Source organism: Mchenga conophoros, linkage group LG1 (assembly GCF_057382185.1).
Source record: "Mchenga conophoros isolate Kocher_MC1m ecotype Shallow Benthic linkage group LG1, M_conophoros_male_GT1.1, whole genome shotgun sequence".
Taxonomy (NCBI): domain Eukaryota; kingdom Metazoa; phylum Chordata; class Actinopteri; order Cichliformes; family Cichlidae; genus Mchenga; species Mchenga conophoros.
The window spans coordinates 38452931-38462803 of record NC_140526.1 but is presented as its reverse complement, the minus strand read 5'-3'; the positions used below and the strand labels follow the sequence as shown (position 1 = coordinate 38462803).

The window sequence follows — 9873 nt, the reverse complement described above, 5'->3', positions numbered from 1 at the left end:
TAAGAACTGTATGTGTGGGTCAGTACTGTGTGGTGGTGTGATTGAGAGACCGTATCGCCTGCGGGAAGAAGCTCCTCCTCAGTCTCTCTGTGTTGGTCTTCAGGGAGCGGAATCGCTTTCCTGACCTCAACAGAGAGAACAGTCTGTTGTTGGGGTGGCTGAGGTCCTTCACAATCTTCCTGGCCTTGGTCCAGCACCGCCTGCTGTAGATTGAGTGCAGGTCAGGGAGCTCGGAGCGGATGGTGCGCTCAGCTGACCGCACAACCCTCTGTAGAGCTCGTCTGTCCTGCATGGTGCTGTTCCCGAACCAGGTTAAGATGTTTCCCGCCAGGATGCTCTCTATGGTGCACGAGTAAAAGTTCCTGAGCACCTTGGAGGGCAGTTGGAAGTCTCTCAAGCGTCTGAGGTGGTAGAGACGCTGTTGGGCCTTTTTCACCACGGTGTTGATGTGACAGGACCATGACAGGTCCTGCGTGATGTGAACTCCGAGGTATTTGAAGCTGTCCACTCTCTCCACTGGGCACTCGTTGATGACGGGGGTCTGGTAGTTCCTCTCCTGCTTAGTGCTGAAGTCTCGACCATTTGTAAGCGGGATAGTGAGGCCTGATCAATACCAACAATAATCAAGGCGAGTGGTCACAAATGCATGTAAAACTCTCTCAAAAAGTCAGAAAAAGAGATGAAAGGTTTGACTGACTCAGCTGAAAAAAAGCTGCTTCTCACCACTAGGTGCTTGGTTGTAGGTAGAGAGAAGAAAAAAAAGCAACATACACAGTGCAATGGTGTTCTTTATGCTGGGTGCATGCAAGAAACCCTTCACAGACTTGTATTCAGAATGTGATTACTGACTCAGCATACCTGCCAATCAAAGCAGCCATCGCTATCATTATACTGCTAACTTAAAAGTAGCCATCTAAATGAACCAAAGTACAAAAAAAAAAAAAAGAAAAAAAAAAAGAACTGTTTACCATAAATTCATTTCATTTGCATGCCCAGTAAATATTATATATATTTTGCAATCAAATCCTGAATATATAGAATGATTGTCTGAATACATGAATATATGGAATGAAACTTGAATACATAGAATGAACTTCTGAATATATAAAATGAAACTAGAAAATATGGAATGAAACTTGAATGCATAAAATGAAACTTGAATGCATAGAATGAAACTTGAATGCATAGAATGAAACTAGAATATATGCAATGAAACTTGAATATATGGAATGAAACATGAATACAAAGAATGAAACTTGAATATATGGAATGAAACATGAATAAAATGAAACTTGAATATATGGGATGAAACTTGAATATATGGGATGATCTTCTGAATATATGGGATGATCTTCTGAATATATGGAATGATCTTCTGAATATATGGAATGACACTTGACGTCACGGGGGTACTTGTGCCATCTAGTGCTTTCCTTGTTTGTAGCTGCGAGGAGTGCCAGTATGAGCCAGTCCACACGGAATCTTGCGGTTCAAATTCTAAGTAATGAGGAGCTAATTAACACCCTGGCAAATGCATGTTCTGGCCAACCTAATATTAGTACTAGTATACCGCATTGTACTACTGATGAAGAAATTTATTCACTGTTTTATCGTGGAAGACCAAATGCAGTGAACCTCACTGGTCAGATAGCACCTGGTTATCCAGCTAACCTTATGGAGAACACGCCTTCCACATTACAGGAGTCCCCCACAACGGGTCCCATCTACAATCTTAGACCTTTTACTCGAAAGGGCCCAAGGCAGAAGAGGTAAGAACAGAACTAAATGCATTGAAATTACTAGTGGAAGGTTAGTAATTGCCCATAGGTTTCATTTGCTCAACGAAGCTAAGTAAACAAAAATATTACAAAAAACAAAACAAAAAAACTGTTCAATAGACTTACAGCATGTCGATGTGGAGACTAAACTGTGCACAACAGTTAATTTGTTTAATTGTGGAAACATGCGATTTCACACCCCGTAAGCTTAATCTGCAAACATTTTGTAAAAGCAAAGCACATCATTCAGTTGTTACAATACATTTTTTGGCAATATATAATTTAATGAAACTTTTTTTAAAGCAACAAAATGTATAATTTAAGAGATTTTTTTTATGTGGTTAAGTTGTTAAGTTTCTTCACCCACCCATCCCACTATCTTCCATCATGTATCCATCAATTAATCCATCCATTCTCTTCCACTTAGCCAATTCAGGATTCCAACAGCCTATACTAGGTACCATGAGGCTAGAGGGTGTTTATTAATGCAAATTGGACATGTGTACAGCATGGTGTTTTTTTGTTTTTTTGTTAATTAAATGTACTTCATTGATCAGAGAAGTGTGAGTATATTACATGCAGAAATGTTTACTTTGCCTTTATCCTCTATTAGGTTTCCAGCACAGCTAAGCAGGTCACATTCTGTGGCTCAGTCTTTCACCAAAGAAGCGATTCTCTTGCCAGACCATCTTACTGCACATGTGCCAAGGCGTAACAAAAACGCTTGGCTTTTTGAAAATGGACATATAAAATATGCACTGGAGTTTAGCTGTGACTGGGACTCAAAGTAATGCAGCCAATAAGGACTGCCTTCCAGCCAGTTGTGGAAGGATGCAGGTAAGCTTTAGATCCTTTTTCATAAAAAGATTTGTTTTTGTTACTTAGATTATTAAAGGTCAACTTTGGGTATTTCCAAAAATGATCTGGAAGCACTGATCAGATGACTGGATTGATATCTTTTAGAGTTAACAAAAATGAAACCTTTTAATGTACTGTATTGTATTGTAGTCTGTTAGCCTTAACAAAACTTTCATATACACTGTTTTCTTCTTCCCTAGGCTACAGATTTTGCTGGCATGCCACACCAAACTAGTTGAGCCATCACTCACTTCCAAACAGACTTTGAATGGAGACCTTCAAAGGTTAAACTACTGTTCTTTGTGTTGTCACAGTTGAAATTTTTAAAGAAGTTACCTCAGCCATTCCCATTGTTAACACACAGTCCATGTCTGTTGATGATGAGGTCATCTGGTGTGTTGCTACCCAAGATGTTTGTACTGTTGAATCTTCCATCTCTGCTGACACCCTCAAAATGTCCACCAATCCTTCTGTCATTGCTACTGATGAGGATAAGCCTTACTCCAGTGGAACATCTGCCAGACAGCACACCTGGCTTATCAGTGGGTTCTTCTGCCAGTGTTATTGGTGACACACGTGTCTTCTCTAGTAACACCTCCAGTGTGTCCAAAGGACCTACCCAGCCTACAGGTATGTGTTTTGTACATGTTTGTATCTTTTAATCTTTTGAGCTATATTGTGCAAAAGTCATGAGCCACCCCTCCTTTCTTTGTATTTTGCTGGGAAAAAAAGGAAATAAGTGCATTGATTTACTGCAGTCTACAAAATGATGTCTACAAACAGACATGGAAGCACAGTACATTAGGGTAGAACAAAACTTGTAGAATTTTAATGAGCTTAAAATTCAAAATGTGATATGAGCTACTTTAGGCTTCAACACAGCTTGAACTCTCTTAAGCAAGCTTTCCTGATGGTGATGTCTTCTTTTTATTGAATTTCTTTAAGCATGGTTCAGGAAAAGTTTTCCAGGCTTTTTGTTCTGTTCTCTGTCAAGATGATCCCACAAAACTTTAATAATGCTGAGGCCAATAAATAATTTACAAAACATTCTGGCTTTGCAGTACATATCTTGGCCTGTTTGAGGAAGAATACCTGTCAGATGACCCCGACCTCCAAGAAGCCATTTCAACGTCTTTAGACTCAAGTGCAAGTGAAAGGTCAGTACAACAAAAACTTTTACTTGTCATGTTGAAAGGTCAACATATTAACCATTATTTGATATTTGTTGCAGAAAAGGAGTCACCGGCTGTCTAGTTTTGAATTAGTTTGAATAAGCAAACTACAACCTGCAATTTCTGTTGTCCTTTGAAGATTACCAAGGCTATCAAATTAATTATATTTTATTTGATATATGTTTTGGTTTATGTTCACTTTTTTTGAATGGAGGTTGGTTGTCAGTGTTGGATCTTGTTTTTTTCATGTTCTACTTGTATTTATACTATTTATAAATACTAGTGTATTTATGACAAGATAAAAATTTAAACTTCTTTTTTCCATTATCACAAATATTCTTGATTTGTATCTCTTTTATGATAAATATCAATTACAGTCTTAAGGATGGTACATCATTATTCTGTTGGTGGGTTATTGCCATTGAGACTAGCATATTTCTTTACTGTGTGTGTGTGTGTGTGTGTGTGTGTGTGTGTGTGTGTGTGTGTGTGTGTGTGTGTGTGTGTCAGTGACGTCCAGAGCTTAGAGAGAATCTTGGAGCAGATTGTTACTTATTGAGTAAATAATGACAGCACTACACACTTCAACATCATAAGGCGAAATGTGTGGGATGGAGCATCCAGAGCCACGGGCACATGGGCAGATCCAATTTTTCACCAGAGAAAAAAATATTTGTGAAGTTTACTGCTGACTATGGAATATCTGAGGGTGCTGTTGACAATGGAGGACCTACTCGGGAGTTCTTCGACTTTGCCTCCGTGAAGTCAAGGACAAGCTTGGCATCTTTGAAGGTCCACCCAATGCTAAAGTTCTTACGTGCAACTCTAAAGGTGCTTATGATTTAATTAATTGTTGCCATTTGATTTATTTTACATCAATACATTATACATCAATTGGTTTGTGATTACATGTACGAGTTTAGTATCTCATACAGTTAACTAAACACATTTTTTTGGCAATGATAGAATTTTTGTACTACCATCTCTAGGGATGGGTATCGAAAACCGGTTCTTGTTGAGAACCGGTTCCCACTGTTTCAATTCCTTGGAATCGTTTGCCATTTTTGCAAACGATTCCCTTATCGATTCCAGTCGCCCCGAATGACGTCACCACGTTGCCGAGCGTCATTTACCTGGCAGGAAACACGGCGCCTAAGCGGCTCAAACGCTCAAAAGTTTGATTATACTTTATGAGAACCGATGACAACAGGGCAACTTGCAAAGTAGATATTTCATTTAAGGGAGGAAACACTACGAATATGCAAAAGCATTTGCTCACAAAACACGCGATGACCTTAAATGAATGTCGTGTTTTTAATTCCGCTCCGGACTCGTGACTCTCAACCAGCAGCAGCGCTAACGTTTGCACGTCCTCTCCCGTTAATGCGGCAGGTAAATAATCAACTAACAGTGCATATTATGTTAGCGCAATCTGCCTTATTACAAGACCTGCCATTACTGTACATGTAGGTGACCATGATGAGAGAGACAGAAAGAGTCTGGCTGGCGCTCGCTGGTAGTTCTCGCTGCAGTCTACCGGTAGCGTCTCCTTTCAGGCCAGGATAGACGAATGTCACCGAGCAGTGTCTAAGTTTGTGGTCAAAGGCTTGCACCCATTTGCCACAGCAGATGCCCCGATTTTTGGTAAGTGAATGTGTTTAATTGTAGGCAGGGACATTACTGGATATTCTTGTGTAATGTTAAGGTTCAAAATTGAGGAGGGAGAGTACAAACCACTCTTGGTCCAGAAGCTCTTTGGTCAAACAATGATTTTAATAAACACACGTGTGGGAAGACACTCTGTACGCAGACAGCCAGTAGTCCTCAACTTAATCAAAGCATGAACAGATATTTTATAGCATCAGGGTTTGATTTACTGACGCCCCTTCATGCGTCACAGATACATTTTATACATAGATCAGATCAACACCAGAATGACTTTTCACCTAGAAAATCATCTTCTATTTTCATGGCTGGTACTTTCCGTTATCTTAAAGTGAATTGTTCCTCTTTCTTGTCGAGACATAACTAATCTCTCCTCTAAGAATCTAACTAATGTGTGTGTATGTGTTGACCTCACATGCTCTTTGTGTCACCTCTTAACTGTCTGTGTCTCGTCCTCAAATGCTCCTCAAAATAACCTGCACTTAGACTCTGCTTTCGGTTTCAGTTCTGCAAAAGGCACACTCTGTAAACCTGCAACTTCCTGTCAGCCTGCAACTTAGTCTTTCTGAAAGACACACACTGTTTCAACATCTGAATGCAATATAAACTCCAGATTATATTATTAATGCAATGGTACTGATGACAATTATTCAACAATAGCAGTAAAATAATTTCCCTGCTCCACAGTAATTGCCACAGAACAATTTATGTTATACTTTGTTATTGCTACAGAAGAATATTTATTTTATTATTTTACATTTACAATTTTTTTTCCTGGACCCTGTGACACCCCATTGAAGAGCCGTAGGCTGGATCTCTTAAGATCTCACTGTTGGGTTTGTAAGGCCATGTTACTCCTAAATTTCTATCTTGTTCAAAGAGAAGATTTAAAACAAAGTTCTAAGCTAATCGACCTTAGTGTTTTCCTTTTTTTAAAAAAAAAAAAAAGAATCGATAAGAGAATCGATAAAGAATCGAATCGTTAAACAGAATCGAAAATGGAATCGGAATCGTTAAAATCTTATCAATACCCGTCCCTAACCATCTCTGCTTTGATTGAAAGGTTTGAAACAGTACTGCATATTTAGAAATTCTGGCCATTTTTATACATGCTCTCTCATTTTCAAATGTGATTTCAGTTTGACTTCAGTGTATTAACTAGAGATGGACCGATCCGATATTACGTATCGTATCGGTCTAATACTGACCTAAATTACTGGATCGGAAAAATAAAAAATGTAATCCGATCCATTAAATATCACGAAAGCACCTCACAAAACTTGCAACACGCCGTAACTCACCTCAGAACCTTAGCACGTCGGAGCAGTATGCATCATGTGATAGAGCGGCTGTGGCATGCGGGACCTGTGGTCTGGATAGCATTTGGAGCTTCGCTAGCAACCTGGCATTTCATCTCCGACAAAGTTATCCCGAGAGAAGTAAAGCAAGTGTGTAAGTCCATCTCTGAATGTTTGTAAAGCATTCCTGCGTTAAGCTTAACAAGCGACTGCCTCTTCTTGCTGCTACTTCAATCATGAAACTGCTTAATGATCAGCTGATCGGCTTTTCTGTCGCGACTCTGTCTCTCTTCTTTGTTTTTGGCCCACTTTGCACCAGAAAGAGGAAACCAGCGGCTGAACAACAGCAACACGTTTAAGCTTGATAAGCTGTTGTTAGAATTTATTTAATCTTACTTTCTACACCAGGATCCTTTTCTACGCAACTGACGGCTGGTAACTGTGCAGGGGCGGATCTAGAAAGTTTAGCCAGGGGGGCCGATAGGGCATTAACAGGGAAAAGGGGCACAAAGACATACTTTTCTTTCTTATTCTCATTTAAAATCAGAATCAGAATACTTTATTCATCCCGAGGGAAATTAGGGTTACAGCAGGTAGCACGCTAATGGTGCATGCGCACTTACAAAGGAACCTTCTGACCAACTTTACACAAACATCACATTGGGCAGACATGTCAGAAGGTAGGCTGATAGGAAAAAAACAACGAAAATACACTACATGAGGTAAGAGGAGGAGAAAAAAAACTCCACTCAGACTGAGCTCCTAGTGGGAGAACAGTTTGATAACAGGAAAAAAAAAAAAAAAAAAAAAAAAAAAAAAAACACCTCAGCACAAAAGCACATGACTATCAATACACCATAGAAACACAGGACAAGCAACAATTGAATGTCTAGCTTTTAATAAATAATTATCTGAATCTTACACCCAAGTTTTAATCTGATGTAAAATGTATAGAAGTCCATTACTGTATATAGTAACTGTTAAGTCTGATATACCCTAGTAAGCTATAGTACATTTTCCTTTGGGAAGGTACCATCTGTGCAGTCTGCAATTTTGTTGAAGAAAGATGTTGAATCTATTTAATATTTCTTGAAAAATAATTGATTTATGTCCTTTTTTTTTTTTCACACTGCATCAAATTAAGGTTGATTACGTCGATTAAGCATCATGAGGTGGAGTGTGAGGGGTGGTTCCCTATTTTTTATTTATTTATTTTTGTTGTTGCTGGGAGTTGGAACCCTATTAGTTAGGTTGCTTAATATTTAAGCTAAGTACTCTTTAAAATACCAGAATAGGGAGGATGGTGTAGGTTTAAGTTTATTAGATTGATCAGTATTGCTGAACTATGAAATATTTGTTTTTTGCATACAGGTATAACAGAATAGCTTTAGTTTAGTTGTTGTTTTAAACTTGAGTATGAACTTATACAAAATGCAGCAAGATATTTTAAAAACAGTTTTGTTGATTAAAAAAAACACTATATCGGATTCATATCGGTATCGGCAGATATCCAAATTTATGATATCGGTATCGGACATAAAAAAGTGGTATCGTGCCATCTCTAGTATTAACAAGATAAATAACAGGATAAATAGGAGGATAACTAAATAAATAAATTATTACCAATCCTGTGTACTGAGTACAAATAATAGGCTATTTCTGCATCCATGTACGCTTAATATGTTGTGGTCTCCACTAAATTCTTTTTTGACATTATGGTTTCACTGCAGCTTATGGGGATAGGTTAATTGGATAATCCAAATTGCCACTAGGTGTGAATTTGCGAGTGAATGTGAGTGCGAATGGTTGTCTGTCTCTGTGTGTTGGCCCTGCGACAGACTGGCGACCTGTCCAGAGTGTACCCCGCCTCTCGCCCTATGACAGCTGGGATAGGCTCAAGCGCCCCCCCGCGACCCTGAAAAAAGGATAAGCGGAAGTGAATGGATGAATGGATGGATGGTTTCACTGTATAGACTATATTAGCTTCAGGTGTGCCTTTCAAATTAAAGCTTAATTTTAAAAATATACATGTTTCACTTTTGCTTTAATCTTTTGGTAATTTAATGTATTTGTACACCAGTAGTCTTAGTCAGAATCTCATTTTCATCTTGTATTTTTCTATCTTATAGTTGAAAATGATGTCTCTTTGGAAGCGTTGAGGGAGATTAAAAATGCTCCAAAAGCTCCAACAGCACAAACATAGCACAGAGGTCCAGTTTAGCTGAAGCTACAACCACTTGTGTCACCTGTCAGTCAGAGAGGCCACAAAGAGGCTTCTGGAGGAGGTAAAACAGCTACGCCTCCAAAATGCCGAGAAGGACAGACGGATCATGGATCTCGAGCGGCGGGTGGATGAGCTGGAGCAGTACACCCGTACGAACGACGTGGTCATCAGCCGTATTAAAATCGAGCGCGCGGTGGCCGGGAACATCGGGGAGCCCAGCGACGAGGAGACCCGCTCGGTGGAGCAACAGGTGGCGTCCTTCCTCCAAAGCAAGGGAATAGAGATGGACCTGGAGCACATAGAAGCATGTCACTCACTGCCCAGGAGGAGTGACAGACCGCCGGCCGTTGTAATGAGATTTGTCAATCGGAAGAACAAGGTCGCACTGCTGAAACGAGGACGCAAACGAAAGGCACGGACGTTTTCATTAATGAGCATCTGACACGAAAAAACGCAGACATCGCGAGGAAGGCAAGGCAACTGAAGAAGAACGGTAAAATACAACATACATGGGTAACAAACTGTAAGATTTTCATTAAGCTAAACGGGACACCAGAAGAGGCAAAAGTACTGATAGTGAGGAACATGGAGGATCTGGACAAGTATAACTGACACCAATGTATCAATTACACCAGGAAATGACATGGACACGTTGAAATTAATTCTTCAACAGAAAGTAATTGATCTAGATTGTGAATATAAGGAGCATAATATAATAGATCCAGAAATAGATTCTGAAAGTAACTTTCTCTCTATTTTTGTTAAAAATTGTAATTATTTCACTCAGGAACAATATGAAAAAGAAATTAACAGCAGAAGTATGTACTCTAATTTTGATTTCATTAAGGACTATTTGCAACAATTTTTTCGCCCCTTTA

The 9873-nt window shown here is 39.2% G+C and overlaps 1 pseudogene; it reads left to right on the top strand.

Annotated features, from left to right (window-relative positions):
• Positions 1-1461: 1461 nt before the first annotated feature.
• LOC146583791 (uncharacterized) lies at positions 1462-9437 on the top strand (annotated as a pseudogene).
• Positions 9438-9873: the final 436 nt, after the last annotated feature.